This window comes from Lethenteron reissneri, unplaced genomic scaffold (assembly GCF_015708825.2).
Source record: "Lethenteron reissneri isolate LAM-NWPU_2019-01 unplaced genomic scaffold, ASM1570882v1 scaffold_1081, whole genome shotgun sequence".
NCBI lineage: Eukaryota > Metazoa > Chordata > Hyperoartia > Petromyzontiformes > Petromyzontidae > Lethenteron > Lethenteron reissneri.
In genome coordinates, this window is record NW_026890763.1 from 4,806 (window position 1) to 17,666 (window position 12,861).

The following is a 12,861-nucleotide window of genomic DNA, read 5'->3' on the forward strand; positions in this document are numbered from 1 at the left end:
TTTTTTCATAATACAGCGTACACATTAACCAATGTTTTACGACAGTATACATATTTACACAATATAACACGCTTTTTCCCCTGCCTACAGCTATAACATTTAATGTCCTTAGACAACAAAGTCCAGCCAATATGTCTTTTTGCCCACAAACTTTCCTGTCGTGAGCAGGACTCTACGTCACAAACTATTATTACTTTAACATTTATTTTTAAATCCTTTATATTAAGTTCACTTGCTTGCGCGCTTACGACCGTGCAAATCTTTCGGTCGTTTTTTAACCCACTTCTCGTGATCCAATCGAGCTGACATTTTGCACACAGACTCGTTGTGCGTGACAATTAATTTTCGTGAAATTTTTGTTCAAAATTTTTACACTTTTTAGGATTTTTAAAATATTTAATTACCAATTGCTTAATGGTGGCAGGCAATCATCTGACCCATAAGTGGCAGCCATCTCAAGCCAGAGGACGAGAGGACTCTAGCCGCCACGCATATAAAGGATTTATAGTGAAAAACTTAGTTTTTACGGGTTAATTTTTTGACTTTCAAGATGTTCCATTACTATAGGTTACATGTGTAGTGGGTCCAAGACAAGGCGAGACGGTTCGCTAGACGCTGGAGGCAACACGTTTATTCAACTAGGGAACCATAACACAGAAAAATAACGGCCCCTCACACCCGATAACCTGAGGCAGTCCCTCCAGACTAACGTGCCCTTACTCTGGTTATAGCACTAACCCTACACTGGTTATGTCTGAACCCGACCCTAGCCAGTGGCGAATGGCGGTTGTTGTTGGGCTCTTCACTTCAGGGTCTTCAGGGTAGCTCTTGAGTCTTCAGATCTTCAGATCTTCAGGTGGATGAAGACTGCCGAACCCGTTCAGGGTTCGGCTTTTATACCCATTCCAGGGTCTCTCCGCCCCTAGCCAAGCCTGACTTCTGTAACTCTCTAGAGGGCCCTGGAACATCCCCCAGTCCCCCTCTTGGGGTCTGGGGGCCCTATTGGCCCAACGGCCCTGTTCGTCCCACCTGGTCTGTATACCACACCCTGTTGACGCATGTCCGCTATTACAGGTAAGCTCCATGATCATACGCATACAGCCCAACAATGACGCTACATCATCCCCCCCCCCCCGCCCCCTTGTAGCATCCAGCCGTCTGCTACATTCACAGGAAGCCCTAGACACATGCACGAATATGCTCAAGATGTCATGTCATATGTTCGAGCGTATGGATGTCCCGACGTATTTATTACCTTTACATGTGTAATGCGAGCGTCAATGGGGTTGTTGCTGGGCTCTGGTCCAATCACGCGGCCCGGGGCATTGGGGGGCGGAGCCTGGTCTGCGGGGCGTGTGGGAGGGGCCACCGTTCACCTCGGCTCCAATCGGAGGAGGCGAGGTGAATGGGGACGGAGCCAGCAGGGTAATATGGGAAGGCCGGATCTGACGATCCGGGAGGGGAGGAGTCAGGGTCACGTGGGGGGAATGGATATAAGTGGGAGCCCGGAAGAGATCGGGGCAGTCGGGGAAGTTAAGAGTCTGAGCCACGTTGGGTGGTGAGAGGGATCCGCGCCATCGGCCACGTGGCCGAAGGACCTCAGCACGCCGTTGGCCAGCGGTGTGCGGAGTACGGGAGTGGAGGAGCTAACGGAGGAGCGTGCGCGGCACGCGAGAGGGAGTGTGCGTGGGGCGCGCGCGAGACGACGCTGGTCCGAGGAGACCAGCAGTGCCTGACGGAGTCTTTATTACACATGTAATCCAGCTTGGCCTGAGATTTAAAAAAAATGACTTTCATTCGGTCAGACACCCAGCCATCGACATGACTTAATAACCAGTGTTCAGACAAAAGACAATGCAATTAATCGAGATCACGACTAAGAGTCGTGTTTTTGGAGAAACAAGATGCTGGATAAATTTTTATTTTAAAGCTTTCGTGACTGCAGGGATTCATATATTGGTTCTTTCAGTAAAGTCACGTAGAAGGGAAATAATCAAATAATATAAAATATTAAACAATAAAAATTCTCACGACCTTTCGACTGCAACACAAGCAATCATCATCAGGTGTGGAAATCCACAGCAAGAAAGTTTGAAAAAATGGCGTTTTTTCTGCCACTTTTGGCGTTTTTTCCACCACTTTTTTCAAACTTTCTTGATGTGGATTTCACACCTGATGATGATTGCTTGTGTTGCAGTCGAAACGTCGTGATAATTTGTATTGTTTTATATTTATATCATTTTATTTCCCTTCTACTGTGACTTTACCGAAATAACCAACAATAAGATGCGGGATGTACTAATTGAGTGGCAGAAAACGAGGACTCCCACATGCTCGTATTCTAACCTGGCTGAAAGAAAAAATGCATCCAATCCAAAATCGATGTTTTATCTGCCGAGTTTTCAAATCCAGAGGAAAGACCCAAATCTGCTTGCAGCAGTGACCGCAAACATGATTCATGGGCCATGTGGGAAACCTTAATGTCAATGCAGCATGTACGAAGGTCAGAAAGTGCAGCAAGGAAACTATCCGAGGCAATTGATCAAAGACACAGAAAACTGGAGACGATGGATATCCTCGCTGTAGAAGGCGAGCTCCGGCAGATGGTGGATACGAAGCAAGACTGAAGATTAGAGGCAACACGGATATCGAAGTGAGCAGGGTGGGTGTTTCCATAGTCTCCCCTTCTTTGTAAAATGTTTCAGGCGCACATTAATGTGAAATACGTAACTCGTGTGAAATCCATCAATACATTTGCAAGTATGTCAACAAGGGAAGGCGACATGGCTATTTTTGGACTCGCTAGTGAAAACAGCCGTGACGAGGGTTTCTCAGTACCAGTGGGAAGGGTGCATCAGTAGTAATGAAGCAGTTTGGCGGATATGTTTCAGTTTTCCTAATCACGACCGCCACCCCAACCGTTGTTCGCCTCACTGTTCATTTAGGGAGAACGGCCAGAGAGCCGACTTCACAACTGACGACGCCCGGTTAGTTGCCGCTGAACCACCAACACAAATCCTTTGACAGCCTTCTTTCAATTGTGTCTACAAGACCAATCTGCGAGCACATTGCTGTATCCTGAGATTCCCCGATATTACACTTGGAATTCGTCAGCAAAGTCTTCTGCAAAATGGAGTACCAGTTCCAGGACAGGATGCGTTTGCAAGCGAAGCTGGGACACGTCTACACAGTTCACCCAAACACGGTGACTGTTTCTTGTCTCAGAATGCCACTTCACACAGTTCGAGGAGCAACTTCTTTTGCAGCTCTCTAAAAACTGTAAACGGTAAAGTATGTCGAGGCGCTCTTCTCCCCCTCCAACCCGGCAGCTTAAATAGACGCTCCCCAAGCATGGTGGTGTTTCATTCAGACGCTGTCTTCCCGACAGACCTGTTCTTCACCTGAGGACGGCTGCTTGCGTTGTGGCCGAAACGTCGTGACAATTATTGAATTCCGTTTTATTTGTATTATTTTATCATTTCCCTTCTACGTGATGACTTTACCGAAAGAACCAAGAAGATGAATCCCTGCAGTCACGAAGCTTTAAATCGAAAAGTATGTCAGACTTATAGAGAAGCTTGCCAAAAGCTTAGTTTAATAGATGGTCACAAACTGGGATACTACATTATCAGAAACAGCGTTAACATCTTTTTCCAGAGCAAATAAGAAGCCTTTTCGCCATCTTACTGACGACCTGCAACCCCTCCAACCCGAGCAGCCTGTGGGAGAACTGCGAGGAACCGTGGGTGATGATATAGTCGCCAAAGCCTGCAGGAGACCAATACAAAGCTTCATTTGAAATTTTGCCCGGAGGTTTTTAACGAGGTGCCGATATTGTTGGAAGATAAATGTCTAGCCATCAATAACAAGACACTGCTTCTGTTAGGCGTACAACCTCCAGAGCGGAATGAGCGTGATCTACTTAATATCAGACCTTACGAGAGAGAAAAACTACAACGTTGAAGAGCTACGAAGATACGTAGAATCAAGGAAAAACCGCTGTTAATCGACGACCAAGGAAAAACATGACATCATGGACCACTCGAAGGGGACAAGGTGGAATAATTGTTCTCGATGCTCCAGGAGGAGGAGAGGAAAAACACTTCTGACAAACTGACTCCTTGCTGAAATCCGAATGCAGAACGATTTGGCACTTGCAATCCGCATCACCTGGCATTGCATCTGTAATGAGAGAGCACCGTCTAGGGACGACGAGGGCTATTGATTCTAGCTTTGAAGCTTTCGTGACTGCAAGGATCATGTTCTTAGGTTTTTTCTGTATATAAAAAATTTTAAATTAATAAAAGTAAACTAAAAATAAAATAAAATTACCTATAAACTTATAGGTGATTTTTATTTTATTTTTCCTCCGCCCTCCTGTCAAAGTAAAATAAAAAAATAAAATAAAAATCACCTATAAGTTTATAGGTGATTTTTATTTTATTTTAATTAGAATTTTTTACCTACGTGACTTTACCGAAAAAACCTAAGAACACGAGGGCTAATTGCACAGTCACTGCGGGGTCACTAATATCCAATGAGAAGGAAGGGCTCCATCTGGGCCAAAGGTAACGGGCGGAGCTCGTGGCTGCTGTGTGCGGGAACCATCCGGAAGGTTCCACGAGGAGGCGTGGCTCGAGGCGGAGCTTAGCGATGTGAGGAGAGGCGGCGAGAGGACGCCACGACATCTACAGTCTGAGCACCGTGACGTGTCGCCAGTAACTACAACCAGCTTCATCAGGCCAAATTTGTGGAGAAGTCTTGGATTGTGTGAGGAGCTCACAAATCCTTGAAAGATCTGGACAAAGTCCCATCGGTGAGCGAGTGAGCCACTCCCAACGCCCTCACCACCTGGAGTCTCCTCACCCTCCTCACCAGCCTAACCTCACCACCCAGCCCCTCCCACCACCCTACACCTCATCTCTTCCTCCTCACCCTCGCCCTGCGTTTCTCTCCAGCTGGCGTATCTCAGCCATGATGGCGTCTAGTCGCTTCAGAATCCGGCTCGTCCTCCTCCGCCCCTCTTGTCACCCTCCTCCTCACCCTCCTTCCTCCTCCTCCGCCTCTTCGCCCGACTTGCAGTCCGCCGCCAATCGGCTGCACTGCTGTGATCTCCGTAGTCTCCTCCCTCCTCCTCGTCCTCCTATTCCTCTTCCTCTTCCTCATCTCCCTCTCCTCCTCCTCCTCCTCTTCGTTGTCCGCCTCCTCCTCCTCGTCTCCCGCTCTGTCGACGCTCGGGCTGGAGGCGGCTGGCACGGAACTCAGCACCAGCCTGCGCACGCCCCCCGTAGCCCCCACCTCCTCGTCGTCGTCGTCGTCCCTCCGCTCCTTCGCCTCGTCACCCTCCACCACCACCACCTCCTCCTCCTCCTCGTCGTCGTCCCTCCGCTCCTTCGCCTCGTCACCCTCCACCACCACCACCATCCTCCTCCTCCTCGTCATCGTCCCTCCGCTCCTTCGCCTCGTCACCCTCCACCACCACCTCCTCCGGCGGACACGGCAGTAGCCGTTGTTGACGTTTGACCACGAAGACGACGACGACGACGAACGTGTCCTCCGACAACCGACAAACAGACCGGACAGCGGCGATGACGACGATCTCTGCCGCTGATATTGTTTGCTGCAGTCGTCGTTCGCCGTCGACGTGTCGTCAGGGCACCACGACGAGCCCGGCGCTTCTCGCTGGGCGCTGGCGGCTCGTCCAGCAGCGAGGACAAGTGCAATGCCGCCTCACGCAGGCCCGGCGCTGCTTGTCTGTGAGCGGCGGCGCCGCCGGCATCGGAGGAGACGGAGGAGACGGAGGAGAGCGGCGTAGAGGAGCCCGGAGCGGGATCGGGATTCCGGTTCCGCCGGGCAATCCGCCCACCGCCACCGCCTCCTGCCGCTTCCTTAGCGGCGAGCGCTCGGCCAAAAACCTCCCCTCCTCTTCCATCACCTCGTCACCTCGTCCACCTCTTCCTGTCCTCCTCTCGCTCCGCCTCCTCCACCCCTTCCGCTCCCCCTCCTGCCCCGGCCCCGCCACCAAAGCTGATCTGTCTCTCCCATTCCGCACGCGGTCGAACAGCGGCCCTCCCTGCGTCTCTCTGCCTCCGCCACCTCCTCCACCTCATCCACCGCTCCTCCACCGCCTTCTCCACCACCTCCTCCATCACCTCCTCCACCGCCTTCTCCACCACCTTCTCCACCGCCTCCTCCACCACCTCCTCCACCACCTCCTCCACGCCTTGTCCACCACCTCCTCACCGCCTTGTTCACAACTCCTCCACCGCCTCCTCCACGCCTTGTCTACCACCTCCTCCACCGCCTCCACTCTCCTCCACCTCCCTCCTCTTCCACCACCTCCTCCACCCCCTCCTCCACCACCTCCTCGCCCGCTGGCCCCGACTCTCCGCCACCGTCTCCGCGCTCTGGGGCGATTCCCAGCGGCGTCGTCGACGTCGGCGTTGACCGGGGGACACCAGCGGAGTCTCCCGGCGGCGCCCCCCCTCGGGAGCCGCCGGGAACGTCACGGGGCGACGACGACGACGACTGCGGGGGGGGGGGGGGGGTGGGGGGGGCGGGGAGGGGGCCCCGGCGTGGGCCCGGGCCCAGCGGCGTCACCGCCAGTGGCGCCGTCGACGGGGCGGGCGACCTTGAAGGGCGCCGCGTGAGACTCGTCGTCCGTGTAGCGCTTGGGCGCTACGCGGACGAGACGGGAGGAGCGAGTCCTCTCGAGGGGGCGGTGGCGGCCGTGGCCGGGGTCAGGGCTGGGGGAGGCCATCCGGGGAGCCGCTGGAGGGGGGGGGGGGAAGACGTGGGGTCAGATTCCAGCATTCAGCACACAAACATCCTATCTCCCGTGGTAGTAGTGTGGTGGTGGTATTGGTGGTAGTGGTGATGGTAGTGGAGTGTTGTTTTTTTTCAGCCCTTGAATCTGGTGCAACCGCAACAAACAAAGACAAAAACATGAACAAGAAAACATCTTAAAGTGAATATGTGACTGAGTGCAAACAGAAAATCCAGGAAAAAACAGCACAATATTTCAGAAAAGCACTGTACACCAACGCTGTGTGCAAAAATCCCAGTGGGATGCAAGTCAACCAACAACAACCACCACTAGACAACTAGATTAAGGCCATCAGTTTAACTCCGTACTACAACAAACATGGCCAAACAATACACTTTTCGAAATCACCAAAATAAAGCCATAAAAGCAATGTAACAGTGATCTGTGACCGAATTTTCACAATAAACGACGTAAACATGTGCCTCCAACCCTGCAGCCATAGGTGGCTGCGTGAGTCACTCACAACAGCAGGATCATCATCACGAGTATCAAATTGTGGTAGTGATGGTAGTGGTGGTAGTAGTGGTGGTGGTAATGGTGGAAGTGGTGGTGGTAGAAGTGGTGGTGTAATGGTGGTGGTAGTGGAGGGAGTAGTGGTGGTAATGGTGGTGGTGTCCGGCAAAACAACCCCCTACTATCACCCAGCTTAATAACCAGGCTACAGTCTACATTATAGACTGTCAGTACACTCACCCAGCTTAATAACCAGGCTGCAGTCTACATTATAGACTGCCAGTACACTCAGCTTAATAATGTAGACTGTAGCCTGGTTATTAAGCTGGGTGAGTGTACTGACAGTCTATAATGTGACTGTAGCCTGGTTATTAAGCTGGGTGAGTGTACTGGCAGTCTATAATGTAGACTGTAGCCTGGTTTATTAAGCTGGGTGAGTGTACTGACAGTCTATAATGTAGACTGTAGCCTGGTCATTAAGCTGGGTGAGTGTACTGGCAGTCTATAATGTAGACTGTAGACTGGTCATTTAAGCTGATGTACTGGCAGTCTATAATGTATACTCTACCTACAGTCTACATTATAGACTGTCAGTACACTCACCCAGCTTAAGAACAGGCTACAGTCGACATTCGAGATTTTAAAGCTTTTTTTAATACTTTTATTCACTTTATTTTTTCTTTCCACGTAACTTTACCGAAAGAACCAACGAATATTTTATTCCTGCAATCACGAGAGTTTTAAGTCAAAATGACACAATCGGTATTTTTATCCCAGCCATAACTTATCTTCACCATCATCATCCAGATAATGATCTTCATCAGAAATTCCCCATCATTGTCTTCCACTTCTTGCTGTTGCATTGCTTTCATGGCTTTATATTGGTGATTCGAAAAGTTTTTTTTGGTTTGGCCATGTTTGTTGTTGATGTACAGAGTTAGACTGATGGCCTTAATCTAAGTTGTCTTGTGGTTGTTGTTGTTGTTTGACTTGCATCCCACTGGGGTTTTTGCACACAGCGTTGGTGTACGGTGTTTTTTTCTGCAATATTTTGCTGTTTTTTCTTGGATTTTCTGTTTGCACTCAGTCACATAGTTCACTTTAAGATGTTTTTTGTTCATGTTTTGTTTTCTTGTTTGTTGCGGTTGCACCCGATTCAAGAGCCGAATGGCTCACAGGGCTCTATACCTAATACTTGAACTTGAAATGAACTTGAACTTGCCCGCAATTCCTCTTTGTTGCGGGTCTCGGATCGATAATTTGCAGCGTGCTCTGTAGATTTGACCCCTACGCGAGGTCACAGAAGCAAACGCATAGAAGGTGCAATTCTACAAAGCACAGATGCAATTTTATTCCAGCCACGATGTCCATTTTAAGCATTAAAGTACTCGCTGAAAAAGAAAACAGTCATCTCAACGAATACTGGCACATCTCATGCCCCTCATGAGGTAAACTATTCACAAATTCAAGCGTTTGTATTTTGTCAATGGAATGACCATAGACTCAGCACTGCCAACCATAGACTCAACACTGCACCTGGAAAACATCTGCAAATCACGGGCTGGACATTGGAGGACATTGCTTACCTCGTGTTTTCCCTCACGAGAGGCGATCTCGTGCCTCTGGGGGTCGTCATCGTCGTTAATTTCGACACCGAAATTTAAACAAAAACATCAAAATCGCCCTCACCACTCTCAAGATGGCGGCTGGCACCACGTGGGTAGGCGGGAACCTAATCTGATTGGCTCCGAGGTGGAGCGGGGAGGGCGTCACGTGGGGGGGAACCTAATCTGATTGGCTCCGAGGCGGAGCGGGGAGGGCGTCACGTGGGTAGGGGGAACCTAATCTGATTGGCTCAAAGGCGGAGCGGGGAGGGGCGAGAAGGAGGAGCCAAATAAAATTAGCGGGAAAACAAATCCCGCATCACGTGGGTAAGAAGGACCTAACCTGATTGGCTGTAAGGCGTTGGCTTTGACCAATCAGAGAGCTCCAATCACTGCAGAAGGTCTGTGTATGTATCTGGTGTCTGTGTGTGTGTCTGTGTGTGTATCTGTGTGTGTCTGTGTGTGTGTCTGGTGTGTGTGTGTATCGTGTGTGTGTCTGTGTGGTATCTGTGTGTGTGTCTGTGTGTGTATCTGTGTGTGTGTCTGTGTGTGTATCTGTGTGTGTGTAGTGTGTATGTCTGTGTGTGTATCTGGTGTTGTGTCTGTGTATCTGTGTGTATGTCTGTGTGTATCTGTGTGTGTCTGTGTGGTATCTGTGTGTATGTCTGTGTGTATCGTGTGTGTCTGTGTGTGTATCTGTGTGTATGTCTGTGTGTGTATCTGTGTGTGTGTCTGTGTATGTCTGTGTGTGTGTGTATATCGTGTGTGTATCTGTGTGTGTGTCTGTGTGTGTATCTGTGTGTGTGTCTGTGTGTGTATCTGTGTGTGTCTCTGTGTGTATGTGTCTCTGTGTGTGTGTGTGTATCTGTGTGTGTATCTGTGTATGTGTCTGTGTGTGTATCTGTGTGTGTCTGTGTGTGTATCTGTGTGTCTGTGTGTGTGTCTGTGTGTGTATCTGTGGTGTGTGTATCTGTGTGTGTGTCTGTGTATGTCTGTGGTGTATCTGTGTGTATCTGTGTGTGTGTCTGTGTGTTTATCTGTGTATGTGTCTGTGTATGTCTGTGTGTGTGTGTATCTGCGTGTGTATCTGTGTGTGTCTGTGTGTGTATCTGTGTGTGTATCTGTGTGTGTGTCTGTGTGTGTCTGTGTGTGTATCTGTGTGTATGTCTGTGGTCTCTGTGTGTCTCTCTGTGTGTGTATCTGTGTATGTGTATCTGTGTACGTGTGTCTGTGTGTGTGTGTCTCTGTGTGTGTGTGTCTCTGTGTGTGTGTGTGTCTGAGTGAGTTTCTGAACAACACCACCACCACCACCAACTTCACCACAACCACCACGTCGGCAATATGTCACCGTGCGCATTCCGCACTGCTTACACTTAGAGGGGGCGACCAGGACGCTCATTAAACCGGGGGGGGGGGGGGGGGTCATTGCTGGTAAATGGAGAAGTCTGTCCTCCTATGGCGCGTGTGTTCACACCGCGAATCGGATACAACGCGGCGATTCGCGTATTAGGGACACACTTTTTGACGACGCGAATCGAACACAACGCGGCTTTTGGCGAACAGAACGACGTCGGGATTCGCGGTTCTACGGCCGCCGCCTCGGTGTAGTGGGATGCTGCTGGATGCTTCTAGAATTCTACACCGTTAAAATCTTAACTCACGATTTTATTGATGAAGAAACTGTGAAATGAAGAGTTGCAAAACTCAGTCGAAGTTAGCCGGGGGTTGAACTCAGATCGCATGATTTAGTCTTGAGTGCAAACCTTACATCACAGGACCATCACAGCGCATCGCCATGCAATGCGATCTCTGTTCGGCAGTGTCTCGAGCTACATTATGTTAATAAAATAATTTACCGCCGGTTTCATTGCAATTTCAGCTACCAGGGTACAGGAATCAAAGCCCTGAGTGCTAACCACGACACCACTGACACCACAAACTTTTGGCAGAAGTTGCTCAGCCTAAGTGTAGCAAATGTTTACATCCTGATTCTTTGACGAGTGCTTGAGGACGAACCAATGCTAGTAATTAATCCGCCAAAGGTTCTAATCAGAAAAAGTAATTGCGGTTATTGATGAAACTTTACAGAGCAATGTCGAACTCCAGCTGTGAAACATTACTATTCTCAGGCACCACCAAAGTTTGAACTAAGACCCCCCCCCCCCCCCCTAGCAAATGAATGTTGTGACCAATCGTGTTGTTGTTGTGTGTTTTGGCAAGTGAGAGGACACCAGAGAGCCTGGAGAAAACCCAAGATCGGAGGGAGTAAGACTCAAAAGCTTAACACATTTAGATGTAACCCATTGCTCTACTGCCATCTCCTGGTCAGGAATATATTAGCACGTCAAAAGGGGGCTTACTGCGTTGAACTAATTCGAGAAGGCGCCTTTTGGCGTCATCTGGTCCAACCCACATGTGAGACTCGGCTCTAAGGAAAGCTGTCTCGGGTGTGGACCAATCAACTTCAAGGACAGTGCACACACATTATCAGAGTTGTGTTTTTTGTTTGCATTATGACTGCAGGTATTGTGGTCTATGCAAACACGACTCCTCGTAAAAAAGGTGTCCGTTTTGTTGCCAGATAGAAGGGTAAAAAACCAATTATCAAGACGAAAAGAGTGACACTTTATCACGATCCAGCAAGACTTAACTAGATTTAAATTAAAAATCCAACCTTTTTTGAACATAGCGTAAAATATAAAACCAAGAGGTCACGCTGAAACTTGAACTCAAGATTCAAGGGTTGCAAAGAGACAATAATCTCACGTTGCACTCATTGAATATTTTTCTGAATATCACCCGAGGGATGGAGCCAATGGTGAGTGCGTTGATTCCTTGATGAGTGTGCACTCATGTCACGTGCGGTTTCTGTTGGTAGCCCCTGTGATTGTGCCAGGTGTAAACATTTTTAGTAGCGTTTAAAATGGAGAGTTCCATAAAAATAACTCAAAATAAAACTCAATAAAACAACAAAAATTTTGAGTTAAAGTTTTCAAATGAATTCATGGAAAAGTAATGCCCCTTCACGTGTTTGATATTAAAATGAATTATCTTTGTGAAACTGGCCAGGAGATGGCAGTACAGAAAGGATATGCGGTGTCAGGAGCAAGTGCAGATGGCTCGGTTCTCAGAAAACACTTTTCTAAATGTGGGCTCAGCAGCTGCTGCCAAGAGGTTGTGCAATGAGGCAGCTCTACCTGGGGGTTCCGTGGTGTAATGGTTAGCACGCAGGACTCTGAATCCTGCGATCCGAGTTCAAATCTCGGTGGGACCTGCAAATAATAATTATTTTTTTCTCTTTATACGTGACTTGACCGAAAGAACCAAAGAGTAATTCCTGCAGTCACGAAAACTCCAAGTTAAGTTTTTGTTATACTCTTAGGTTTTTCGGTAAAGTTACGTAGGTTAAAAAAATAATTAATGTAAATAATATAGAAATAAAATAAATGTGATTTATTTTTTATTTTATTATATTATTTTTTTGTTTTTTACCTACATGACTTTACCGAAAAACCTATAGGGGCGAGAGAGACAAGAACCCGAATAAAGGACAACGGTGATCTACACTGTTGAAGAGTCCTTTATTACAAACAAGGAAAGGTGCAGGTCTTGTTGACATTCTCTATTCCTCTGCTGTAGCTGACAGACAGGACATGCGCCACCTGTTCAGACCCGCTTGTTCTGAATTCGCACGATGATTCCACAAACTTCTGCTTGGCTCTTGTCTGGCAATAATTTGCTGAACAATTCTTTGTCTGGAACTTTTCCGACACACTGAGGAGCAAGACGCCGCCCCCAGCAGTCGATGAAATCGATACCAATCTCGCTTCTCATCGTTTTGGGATCCACGGAGCATCCTTCTAACATCCTGCGGAACTTGTTCTGTGGTCCAAGCAAGTTTCAAGTTTCATTTATTAGGTATAGAGCCCTGTGAGCCATTCGGCTCTTGAATCGGGTGCAACCGCAACAAACAAAAAC

General features: G+C 48.6%; 1 non-coding gene across 1 annotated transcript; it reads left to right on the plus strand.

Moving 5' to 3' along the window:
- Positions 1-12,085: 12,085 nt before the first annotated feature.
- On the plus strand, positions 12,086-12,157 carry TRNAQ-CUG (transfer RNA glutamine (anticodon CUG)). Its single transcript has one exon. It is a non-coding gene; the product is annotated as a tRNA-Gln (tRNA).
- Positions 12,158-12,861: the final 704 nt, after the last annotated feature.